Source organism: Puntigrus tetrazona, chromosome 1, assembly GCF_018831695.1.
Source record: "Puntigrus tetrazona isolate hp1 chromosome 1, ASM1883169v1, whole genome shotgun sequence".
In the NCBI taxonomy this organism is placed as follows: Eukaryota; Metazoa; Chordata; class Actinopteri; order Cypriniformes; family Cyprinidae; genus Puntigrus; species Puntigrus tetrazona.
The window spans coordinates 9,019,337-9,033,369 of NC_056699.1; the positions used below are offsets into that span (position 1 = coordinate 9,019,337).

Genomic DNA, 14,033 nt, shown 5'->3' on the forward strand with positions numbered 1-14,033 from the left:
CCTATACTCTACAATTTATACCTGTATATTACAGGACTTACCTAAACTCTAAATCTCTTACCTGTATTTCACAGGATTTACCTGTACCCTACACCTCTTACCTGCATTTCACAGGACTTACCTTTACTCTACAAACCTTACCTGTATTATACAAGACTTATCTGTACTCTAAACCTCTTACCTGTATTTTATAGGACTTACCTATACTCTACAACTTATACCTGTATATCACAGGACTTACCTACACTCTAAATCTCTTACCTGTATTTCACAGGACTTAAGTGTACTCTACACCTGTTACATGTATTTCACAAGACTTACCTGTTCTCTACAAACCTTACTTGTATTATACAAGACTTATCTGTACTCTAAACCTCTTACCTGTATTTTATAGGACTTACCTATACTCTACAACAGTGGTTCCCAACCTTTTTTAACTCACAGCCCACACAACCAAACACATATGTTTCCGCGGCCCACTACAAAAAAATTTAAATGAACCTGTTATTTGTGTCGGGTTAGTAACATCTGTTTTAGCATGTATGCAGCAAAAATATGTTACATAGCCTAAATCGTGGTTGTTTTTAAACCAATCAATGACCTGGAATAGTGAACGCATAGTAACAGTTTATTATTATTTTTGTTATTTAATTAATTATGATATTTAATTATTACTACACATTTTTTACGTACATTAGCAATATTATTATTTCTATTGATAATAACTGGCTGGCCCCCTGCAATACCGCTATGCGGCCACTGGGGCCGCGCCCACAGGTTGAAAACCACTGCTCTACAACTTATACCTATATATCAAAGGACTTACCTAAACTCTAAATCTCTTACCTGTATTTCACAGGACTTACCTTTATTCTACAAACCTTACCTGTATTTTACAAGACTTATCTGTGCTCTAAAATGCTTACCTATATTTCACAGGACTTACCTGTACTCTACAACGATATACCCGTATTTCACAGGACTTAAACACCACAAAGCTTACCTGTATATCACGGGACTTATCTAAACTCTAAAACTCTTACCTGTATTTCACAGGATTTACCTGTTCATGCTACAAACCTTACCTGTATTATACTAGACTTATCTGTACTCTAAACCTCTTACCTGTATTTTATAGGACTTACCTATACTCTACAACTTATACCTGTATATCACAGGACTTACCTAAACTCTAAATCTCTTACCTGTATTTCACAGGATTTACCTATTACTTACAAACCTTACCTGTATTATACTAGACTTATCTGTACTCTAAACCTCTTACCTGTATTTTATAGGACTTACCTAAACTCTACAACTTATACCTGTATATCACAGGACTTACCTAAACTCTAAATCTCTTAACTGTTTTTCACAGGACTTACCTGTACCCTACACCTCTTACCTGCATTTCACAGGACTTACCTTTACTCTACAAACCTTACCTGTATTATACAAGACTTATCTGTACTCTAAACCTCTTACCTGTATTTTATAGGACTTACCTATATTCTACAACTTATACCTGTATATCACAGGACTTACCTAAACTCTAAATCTCTTACCTGTATTTCACAGGACTTAAGTGTACTCTACACCTGTTACCTGTATTTCACAGGACTTACTTGTTCTCTACAAACCTTACTTGTATTATACAAGACTTATCTGTACTCTAAACCTCTTACCTGTGTTTTATAGGACTTACCTATACTCTACAACTTATACCTGTATATCACAGGACTTACCTACACTCTAAATCTCTAACCTGTATTTCACAGGACTTACCTGTACTCTACACCTCTTACCTTTATTTTATAGAACTTACCTATACTCTACAACTTATACCTGTATATCACAGGACATTACCTAAACTCTAAATCTCTTACCTGTATTTCACAGGACTTAACTGTACTCTACACCTCTTACCTGTATTTCACAGGACTTATCTGTACTCTACACCTCTTACCTGTATTTTGTAGGACTTACCTATACTCTACAACTTATACCTGTATATCACAGGAGTTACCTAAACTGTAAATGTCTTACCTGTATTTCACAGGACTTACCTAAACTCTACAACTTATACCTGTATATCACAGGACTTACCTACACTCTAAATCTCTTACCTGTATTTCACAGGACTTACCTGTACCCTACACCTCTTACCTGCATTTCACAGGACTTACCTTTACTCTACAAACCTTACCTGTATTATACAAGACTTATCTGTACTCTAAACCTCTTACCTGTATTTTATAGGACTTACCTATACTCTACAACTTATACCTGTATATCACAGGACTTACCTACACTCTAAATCTCTTACCTGTATTTCACAGGACTTACCTGTACTCTACACCTCTTACCTGTATTTTGTAGGACTTACCTATACTCTACAACTTATACCTGTATATCACAGGACTTACCTAAACTCTAAATCTCTTACCTGTATTTCACAGGACTTAACTGTACTCTACACCTCTTACCTGTATTTCACAGAACTTACCTGTTCTCTACAAGCCTTACTTGTATTATACAATACTTATCTGTACTCTAAACCTCTTACCTGTATTTTATAGGATTTACCTATACTCTAAAACTTATACCTGTATATCACAGGACTTACCTAAACTCTAAATCTCTTACCTGTATTTCACAGGACTTAGCTGTACCCTACACCTCTTACCTGCATTTCACAGGACTTACCTTTACTCTACAAACCTTACCTGTACTATACAAGACTTATCTGTACTCTAAACCTCTTACCTGTATTTTATAGGACTTACCTATACTCTACAACTTATACCTGTATATCACAGGACTTACCTAAACTCTAAATCTCTTACCTGTATTTCACAGGACTTAAGTGTACTCTACACCTCTTACCTGTATTTCACAGGACTTAACTGTTCTCTGCAAACCTTACTTGTATTATACAAGACTTATCTGTACTCTAAACCTCTTACCTGTATTTTATAGGACTTACCTATACTCCACAACTTATACCTATATATCACAGGACTTACCTAAACTCTAAATCTCTTACCTGTATTTCACAGGACTTACCTTTATTCTACAAACCTTACCTGTATTTTACAGGACTTATCTGTGCTGTAAAATGCTTACCTATATTTCACAGGACTTACCTGTACTCTACAACTTATACCTGTATTTCACAGGACTTAAACACCACAAAGCTTACCTGTATATCACAGGACTTATCTATACTCTAAAAGTATTACCTGTATTTCACAGGACTTACCTAAACTCTAAAACTCTTACCTGTATTTCTTGGGATTTACCTGTTTGTTACAAACCTTACCTGTATTATACTAGACTTATCTGTACTCTAAACCTCTTACCTGTATTTTATAGGACTTACCTATACTCTACAACTTATACCTGTATATCACAGGACTTACCTAAACTCTAAATCTCTTACCTGTATTTCACAGGACTTTACCTGTACCCTACACCTCTTACCTGCAATTCACAGGACTTACCTTTACTCTACAAACCTTACCTGTACTATACAAGACCTATCTGTACTCTAAACCTCTTACCTGTATTTTATAGGATTTATCTATACTCTAAAACGTATACCTGTATATCACAGGACTTACCTAAACTCTAAATCTCTTACCTGTATTTCACAGGACTTACCTGTACCCTACACCTCTTACCTGCATTTCACAGGACTTACCTTTACTCTACAAACCTTACCTGTACTATACAAGACTTATCTGTACTCTAAACCTCTTACCTGTATTTTATAGGACTTACCTATACTCTACAACTTATACCTGTATATCACAGGACTTACCTAAACTCTAAATCTCTTACCTGTATTTCACAGGACTTCTAAGTGTGCTCTACACCTCTTACCTGTATTTCACAGGACTAAACTCTAAATCTCTTACCTGTATTTCACAGGGCTTACCTGTACTCTACAACTTATACCTGTATATCACAGGACTTACCTAAACTCTAAATCTCTTACCTGTATTTCACAGGATTTACCTGTTCTTCTACAAACCTTACCTGTATTATACTAGACTTATCTGTACTCTAAACCTCTTACCTGTATTTTACAGGACTTACCTATACTCTACAACTTATACCTGTATATCACAGGACTTACCTACACTCTAAATCTCTTACCTGTATTTCACAGGACTTACCTGTACTCTACACCTCTTACCTGTATTTTATAGGACTTACCTATACTCTACAACTTATACCTGTATATCACAGGACTTACCTAAACTCTAAATCTCTTACCTGTTTTTCACAGGACTTAACTGTACTCTACACCTCTTACCTGTATTTCACAGGACTTACCTGTTCTCTACAAACCTTACTTGTATTATACAATACTTATCTGTACTCTAAACCTCTTACCTGTATTTTATAGGATTTATCTATACTCTACAACTTATACCTGTATATCACAGGACTTACCTACACTCTAAATCTCTTACCTGTATTTCACAGGACTTACCTGTACTCTACACCTCTTACCTGTATTTTTTGTAGGACTTACCTATACTCTACAACTTATACCTGTATATCACAGGACTTACCTAAACTCTAAATCTCTTACCTGTATTTCACAGGACTTAACTGTACTCTACACCTCTTACCTGTATTTCACAGAACTTACCTGTTCTCTACAAGCCTTACTTGTATTATACAATACTTATCTGTACTCTAAACCTCTTACCTGTATTTTATAGGATTTATCTATACTCTACAACTTATACCTGTATATCACAGGACTTACCTAAACTCTAAATCTCTTACCTGTATTTCACAGGACTTAGCTGTACCCTACACCTCTTACCTGCATTTCACAGGACTTACCTTTACTCTACAAACCTTACCTGTACTATACAAGACTTATCTGTACTCTAAACCTCTTACCTGTATTTTATAGGACTTACCTATACTCTACAACTTATACCTGTATATCACAGGACTTACCTAAACTCTAAATCTCTTACCTGTTTTTCACAGGACTTAAGTGTACTCTACACCTCTTACCTGTATTTCACAGGACTTAACTGTTCTCCGCAAACCTTACTTGTATTATACAAGACTTATCTGTACTCTAAACCTCTTACCTGTATTTTTATAGGACTTACCTATACTCCACAACTTATACCTATATATCACAGGACTTACCTAAACTCTAAATCTCTTACCTGTATTTCACAGGACTTACCTTTATTCTACAAACCTTACCTGTATTTTACAGGACTTATCTGTGCTGTAAAATGCTTACCTATATTTCACAGGACTTACCTGTACTCTACAACTTATACCTGTATTTCACAGGACTTAAACACACAAAGCTTACCTGTATATCACAGGACTTATCTATACTCTAAAAGTATTACCTGTATTTCACAGGACTTACCTAAACTCTAAAACTCTTACCTGTATTTCGCAGGATTTACCTGTTTGTTACAAACCTTACCTGTATTATACTAGACTTATCTGTACTCTAAACCTCTTACCTGTATTTTATAGGACTTACCTATACTCTACAACTTATACCTGTATATCACAGGACTTACCTAAACTCTAAATCTCTTACCTGTATTTCACAGGACTTACCTGTACCCTACACCTCTTACCTGCATTTCACAGGACTTACCTTTACTCTACAAACCTTACCTGTACTATACAAGACCTATCTGTACTCTAAACCTCTTACCTGTATTTTATAGGATTTATCTATACTCTAAAACTTATACCTGTATATCACAGGACTTACCTAAACTCTAAATCTCTTACCTGTATTTCACAGGACTTACCTGTACCCTACACCTCTTACCTGCATTTCACAGGACTTACCTTTACTCTACAAACCTTACCTGTACTATACAAGACTTATCTGTACTCTAAACCTCTTACCTGTATTTTATAGGACTTACCTATACTCTACAACTTATACCTGTATATCACAGGACTTACCTAAACTCTAAATCTCTTACCTGTATTTCACAGGACTTAAGTGTGCTCTACACCTCTTACCTGTATTTCACAGGACTAAACTCTAAATCTCTTACCTGTATTTCACAGGGCTTACCTGTACTCTACAACTTATACCTGTATATCACAGGACTTACCTAAACTCTAAATCTCTTACCTGTATTTCACAGGATTTACCTGTTCGCTACAAACCTTACCTGTATTATACTAGACTTATCTGTACTCTAAACCTCTTACCTGTATTTTACAGGACTTACCTATACTCTACAACTTATACCTGTATATCACAGGACTTACCTACACTCTAAATCTCTTACCTGTATTTCACAGGACTTACCTGTACTCTAAACCTCTTACCTGTATTTTTATAGGACTTACCTATACTCTACAACTTATACCTGTATATCACAGGACTTACCTAAACTCTAAATCTCTTACCTGTTTTTCACAGGACTTAACTGTACTCTACACCTCTTACCTGTATTTCACAGGACTTACCTGTTCTCTACAAACCTTACTTGTATTATACAATACTTATCTGTACTCTAAACCTCTTACCTGTATTTTATAGGATTTATCTATACTCTAAAACTTATACCTGTATATCACAGGACTTACCTAAACTCTAAATCTCTTACCTGTATTTCACAGGACTTAAGTGTACTCTACATCTCTTACCTGTATTTCACAGGACTAAACTCTAAACCTCTTACCTGTATTTCACAGGGCTTACCTGTACTCTACAACTTATACCTGTATTTTAACAGGACTTACTTATAAACTACAAACCTTACCTGTATTTCACAGGACTTACCTGTACTCTGCAACTTTTTCCTGTATATCACTGGACTTATAAACTACAAGCATTACCTGTATTTTACAGGACTTGTACTTCTACAAACATTACTTGTTTGTCATAGGACTTACCTGTACTCTACAATTCTTACCTGTATTTCACAGGACATATATGTACTCTACAACGTATATCTGTATTTTACATGACTTACCCGTACTCTGCATACCTTACCTGTATTTCACAAGACCTGTCTGTTCTCTAAAACTCTGACCTGTTTATCACATAACTTACTTATAAACTGCAAATCTGTAATCTATTTCACAGGATTTAACTGTACTCTACAACTGTATATCACAGCACTTACTTATAAACTACAAACATTACCTATAATTTAAAAAGCTTACATGTTTTTCCTGAAGCTCTCATGACTGAAATCCACTGCTCTAATGAAATACTTTTCTTACCTGCTCTCTGATGAGATTAATTGCTCAACATAACCCTTAAATTCTATTCAGCAGCACATATCAGACTTCAAAGAAACATTTCTGGAGAATCCTACAGAAAAATAGTGAAAACATTAATTAGTAAGTAAATAGACTGATATATCAATAACATAATTTTATGAAGTTTGCTTTCTTGCTGCAAGAACCCTTTCAATCTCTTTTTCTAATAAAGACCACAAAATCTATTTGTGTTTACTGTGTAACGCTAATGTCGACAGCAAGACGCTGAACGCCACCTTGTGTCGGTATCATCATAGTGCACATGTAGTTTAATCACAACCTATATTACATTTCAGTTGATTCAGACCTTGTAGGAAGCAACAAAACGTTTAATGTGGAGGTGAAGTGATCTGAAAATGTTTTTAAACACATTAATAGCAGCAGTAAATGATCTGGCTTGTTGTCTCTTCGGGTGTCATGGAAACACATATACGTGGCCATAATAAATGTGATTTGGCTAATTAGTTTCACACGAGGTATACGAGGCATCAATAAATATAAAAATACTGTAAATTAATAACGCAGTATGAAAACATTCGAGAATTTGTGAATTTTATCATAGACTCACCAGCAGAGCACATGAGATACAGATGTAGAAGAGACTGAAGCAGCTCAACCGTCGATGATTGTTCAAACATTTAACTGTGACGACAGCGCTTCTTAGAACGCTCGCGCTACACGCTGTATTCTATTCACTCATGCATTTAACAGTATTGAGAAATACAAACAAACGCTTAAAACACTGTTTAAATGTATACAAAACTTACTTGAAAAATACAATGGTGCAGTCACTGCAGTGCCTTGTCACACCTGTAACTCCAGTAAGTGAGAATAAAGAACGTGAACGAGTGTTTAAATGTTTTCTGTTTGATCTTTTTTACATTGATAAAACCATTCATAAATTAAGATAATTATTTTAATTTTTTTAAAATCCCCACACTTTATTAAACACAAACACACACACACACACACACACACACACACACACACACACACACACACACACACACACACACACACACGAAGATCTAGCTAAATTCTTACTTACAAAGCTTTGAAAGTTAAGGCTTCACACTGACTTCTCACATCATGTGGAAGAATCACAAACAACAGAATCAGAAGCAAACTGGGTGGTCACACTGACTATAGTCTGGTTTAATAACACCCATCAGATGACTGTAAAAACATCGCATGTATGACATTTAAAGCTGTAAATTCAAACAATAGCTATATGCTTTATGAGAGGGCCTGACAATAATATTCATAGACTGACGTTTCAGAGGTGAAACGTCATGTTTACTTTTACTCTGAAAGTATTTATACAAATTCATGTAAAATCACCACCTCATAAAATAGTTACATTTTCTTAGGCCAGGTTGAATACAGGGTAACAGATGAAGGAATTTTTCATAGTTGCTCATGCAATTTCTGTTTCAATATGGCATAGCATCCTTTTTCACAAAGAGTCTCATCAAAGCCGTCGAATGTTGACGTGAAATAGTAAATAGAAAAGAGTTTCAATATTTGCTGCAGGCAAATTTTACAGTTTTTTCCTGTGCAAAACATTAATTTAATAAAACTCTACATTTTTGTTTTTCACACCCGAATAACAAACTTTGACATGAGTAAAATGGGCTTATTTGGGGCAACAAAACTATAATCAACAGGATGTTGAAATGGTTTCCTGTGTTTTTGTCTATCACTCACTTTTTCATTCTCTCTCTCTCTCTCTCTCTCTCTCTCTCTCTCTCTCTCTCTCTCTCTCTCTCTCTCTTTCTTGTGGTCAAGTATCAACCCACAAAAATATTCTTAGTTTTATGTTCTAATATTCAGAACTGTTCTTTCAGGTGCACCCAGTAATTTATTTAAAAAAAAGCAAAAAAGCCATATTAATAGCCTATATTAATAGAAGAAATGTTGAGATTAGCAGCCCATCGCAGTACCACATGGTCCTTGAACTGATTTGCTTGTCTACTACATGATGTATTTCCTGCTTTTGGCCCAAGTGTTTGAGTGGCTATGAAGACACTAGTAGTGTGTTTTGATTACCCAGTGTTTTAAAAATGCAAGCAATGGCTTTAGTCCCTTTCCCAGACCCTGTGTAATAGATGATACAATTTAATTCTAGCGATTATAATTAAGTGATAAAGAACAGTTGCAAACACAAATTTCTGACCGACTCTAGGAATGTGTTTGTGAGCTGCCTCAGATGTGTCTTGCTGCAATAGTTAAGTTAGCCTGTGTCTGTGGTTAAAGGCTGTTTCAAATGTTCTTTTGTTTCAATATAATGTAACAGTTGATCATTTTTTTTTGTGTATTGCATTCGTTGATGTGAGTATTTGTCTTGGAGTTACAAATTTGTCAGCTGCAAAGGTTCAGTCACTTTTTATTTGTTTTAAAAGCACAGTAATCCAAGATGGACAATAAGAGGATAACTGACTGAGCATATTTTTTGAAGATATAACGTGATGCAAGTAAACACAGCCTTTAGGTATAACAGGATGTGTGAAGCGTTTTATTGCGTATGTGTGAATTGAGTCTTGCCGGGTGGACAGGTGTCTGAAAGAGAGTTCGGCCTTCAGAAGAAATCTACATAAACACCATGCAAATGTTTCCAGTAGTCTTTGTGATTGTTCTTTTGTGATTGTGTGAACTTCTGCATCTTGTTTCATATGCCCAATTTTGATGTACAAATTATTTTACTTGCTACTGCTATTGGTAGTAGTAGTAATAAACTACAATAATAATAATTATTATTATTAAAATTCATAAAAAGATAAGGTTACTATTGATTAATTTACTATTATCAACTCTAATTATTGTTATTTTTCCATTATTTTCCAAACCATATGTCCTATGTAGGGCCATAGAAATGTTGTAAGGTAAAGTATAAAGTAAATTCTCCTTGTTTCCTTCTGTGAACCCGTCTTTGTTCTCTGCGGTGTGGCGTGTGCTTTCTGGATCTCCTTGACTCCTTGCATAATTATATCCTGGAAAAGAGCTCTGTTCTCTATATACAGACCTGTTTATCTGCAAATTTCCATTTATGCTCTTCTGTGCTAATAAACCTTTGAACATTTTTACCTACCTTCTGTGTGAGTCTGCATCCATTACATGTCTTTTCCTTGTTTTTATACCAAATATTAGCAGCATGTTTATTTAGTTGAAGACACATTACTCAAACACAGTTAATTACTTATTTTTAATAAACAATTTTAATAGAATTCAGTCCCTATGTAAAGTTTAAGGCTGCATTTTTAAGTGAACTCAGTTTTAACAATTCTGAGAGCTGAAACTATTTAGACATACTAAAACGGGAAGCCACAACCTTATGGTTAAGTGCATTAGTAAGTTTTGTGGTTGCAGCCAGTAATAAGCATCTGGAGTAAATGTATTCTTACATTTACAAATAAATCAAAAAACACCCTCACAAAGACAGGTAATTCTGAGGGCTTTAGAAATGAAAACAATGAAAAATAAAACGTAAAAAAAGCCTCTTTGAATTCCAAACAGCATTTGTAAAAATAATCTCTTTACTATATTGGAAAGTATACAGTGTTTAACATTCCACTAAATGGAAATATGTTTTGAATAAGTTGATTGAGAATTATTTAATTGATGGCAATTAAGTATTTTAAAAAAAGCAGGTAAAAGAAAGGCCTGATAAGACCGGAATTACACAACCCTCTGTAGAAAAAACAGTGACTTCCCTCACCACAATGAATCAGACCATTGACACTGACAAGACCCTTATCACTGAGTCACTGAGATGGCGCAAACAAGATTTACATTAATCACACTTACGTGTAAGTACATAGGTGTGTGTGTGTGTGTGTGTGTTTTAATGCTTAATGTTTACTGTCACGAAATTGATTTGATTAACAGTCATCTTTCACATATTTGAATCTGTATTTGCTTTTGCAGGTGTTTTGTTCTGTGAACATCAGAGAGCGTTTGGGACTGAAGTGAACATAAGAGTTAAATCAGGAGACAATATCACTCTGTACTGTGACTGTGTCATACCATTTGGATCACACGTTGTTTGGTGGAGAGACTGCTCACATGAGCATCAGCCTTCTCTTTTAATAGATCATTTAAATATATTCAGGTATATGTCATCACATTTTAGTTTTATGATTAACACATCCAGTAACTCCTATGATCTACGTATTTCAAACGTCAGTGTCTCTGATGAGGAATATACTACTGTGGCAAAGGAGGAAAGAAAATAAATACAAATAAAGAGGGCTTCGTAAATTCCAAATATGCATATGAATATGGAAACAGGACAACTTGTTTATCTGTCTTAGGTAAGAATCTATCTATCTATCTATCTATCTATCTATCTATCTATCTATCTATCTATCTATCTATCTATCTATCTATCTATCTATCTATCTATCTATCTATCTATCTTTTATATAATGCAAATCATGTGTTAATGTACATTAAAATAGCAATAATTTTCTAATCTAATTTTTAATTTCTATGTGAAATACCGATAATATTGTGCTTAGACAATTCTTAGAAAATGCAATTTACATCAATCTTATTTTAATGGTGAATTACAGTTGTGATAGTATATTAGCTGGATATGAAAACAAAATGCTTAATAAATGACTTGAAATGGCTTCTGTTCGATGTAGAACCAGTGTCTGCTGATGCGGAGCGCTTCAACACCTCCTCCACATCTCTTGTATCAGACTCTATGCTCTGCTTCAAGATGCTGTTCGGTGCGTGTCCAGTGTGTGTTCTCTTCTTCTCTCTTCTCTCCTCCATCTGTGTGTACTGCTTCTGTCAGAGGAAAACTACAGGTAATCATTTACTCCTGAACTCCTGAAGTTCTTTCACCTGCCACAGCCATAATGTGCCATTTGTACAGTTATAATGAGTGTAAAATGTCATAGGCAAAAAACTGTATATAAAGCTTTTCAGCGAGTCAATTTGAAATTTCACTTCACTTGTACTGAACCAAGTTGTTTCTTATGTTATTTGAATTTTCTGTAGGTTCTGGAATGCTGACTGAGAATGGACGTGATGAGGTATTGTATTATACGCTCACAGCTATAATAATCTAATCTAATCTAATCTAATCTAATATAATATAATATAATATAATATGTATTTTCCAGGGTGGTGAAGTGTGCTATGCCTCATTGGACATGCCTTCCATACAGCAAAAAATGCAAAAAGAAGAAAAGAGCTCAGCATTCAGACTTCAGTGTTTATTCTGAGGTCAGAACCTAAGCAATATAAAGTACAGTTTTAAAAATGTTTCTTTGAAGTAATTTGTACCAGATGGTTTTCAAAATAATAATAATAAAAATTTTGTTCTCCTATGCCATCTCTGTGCATATTATGTTTGATGTATTACATGTTATGTTCCTGAAAAAAATAAAATAAAAACATAATACTTAATAAATTAGCAGAATTTTTTAAATGAATTCATGTCAATTCATGTCAAGTCTCAATGCATTGCCAGCATGTATTGTATATTTGTTTGTTTGTTTTTGACATAACATAACATAGACGTAATATTGCAGGACAGTTCTATTTATCTATTTATCAGTCTATTTTGTCACAGACTCATTTTTTATTTTAAATGTCACTATGCATATTATTTTAATTTACATTATAAAACATTAAAGTGTATAATAATGTAGTACATAACATATGTGTGCGTGTGTCAGCATTTATGGTCTGCAAAGTTTTTTTTTTTTTTGTGGTGCTGACGCTGTTGACATATGTTGTAGTGGTCGTGAAAAAGAAGGTGAAAGAACAAACCGCAAATGTTTCCACTTAAGCATGCAACAGACCGAATGTCATAAAAGTGCTGATGTTCGACTTGGTGATGCTGCTGGACATGCACATAAATGCAAGCGTGAAAACTGTGGTTAGACAAAAACAGAAAGAAGCATATATTAGAAGTAAATACAATACTCACAATACAATAAAAAACCCTGCTTGATTGACACAAATATTTATTTAATAAGCAAATTTGCTTATTTAAATGAAGTTTTTAATTAAAAGTAGAATTTTTCCAAAGTAGTATTTTTCCAAAATGTAACAAATGCACTGTATTACCATCCGCACCATGCACTTTTCAATTTGCATTTTTATTGACAAGAACATGACATATTTTGATTAATGGAAAACAACAACAACATTCTGGATCTGGAGCACACTGTGACCCTGAACTGAAACTGGAGGGGAAGAAAAGAGGTAAGTTTCAAGGAAAGTGTCAGTAGGCTTAGACTCAATAGAGCTTTAGCAGTAGTCCACTTCGTGTAGCAGCGAGACCAGACACTGAGGGAACTGTGGTGTGTGCTGGTATGCTGGGGATGATGATGGTGATGATGTGCAGGGGTGACTGGTTGGGAATGTGGGTTTTTGGCTGACGGGTGTGCTGGATGGTGGCTGGATGGTGGGTGCCTGGCAGATCTGTGACAAAATCACTCATTAAAGTTGCACTTATCAGCTGTCTTGATTCTGTTTTTAGAAAATTACGATTATGAATTATTCCTCATGAGGCAGAAATGATCATTTTATACTTAGTAGACTTTTTTATAAGCAGTGACAGTAATCAGTAAAAGTGTTTTAGTATGTTTGTGGACGCACGGCGATGACCTGAGTGACAGGATGTGAAAGTGGGTTTCCTGTGTTAGCGTTTAGTTTAAGCTGTGTATAGTTCTCTTCAACTGGATGACTGCAACATTTCATCTTATCTTATTCTCAGT

General features: G+C 34.8%; 1 long non-coding RNA gene across 1 annotated transcript; it reads left to right on the forward strand.

Annotated features, from left to right (window-relative positions):
• Positions 1-11,486: 11,486 nt before the first annotated feature.
• LOC122352408 lies at positions 11,487-12,487 on the forward strand. Its single transcript, XR_006251869.1, has 4 exons — positions 11,487-11,606; positions 11,943-12,110; positions 12,304-12,338; positions 12,429-12,487. It is a non-coding gene; the product is annotated as an uncharacterized LOC122352408 (long non-coding RNA).
• The last annotated feature ends 1,546 nt before the right edge of the window (positions 12,488-14,033 follow it).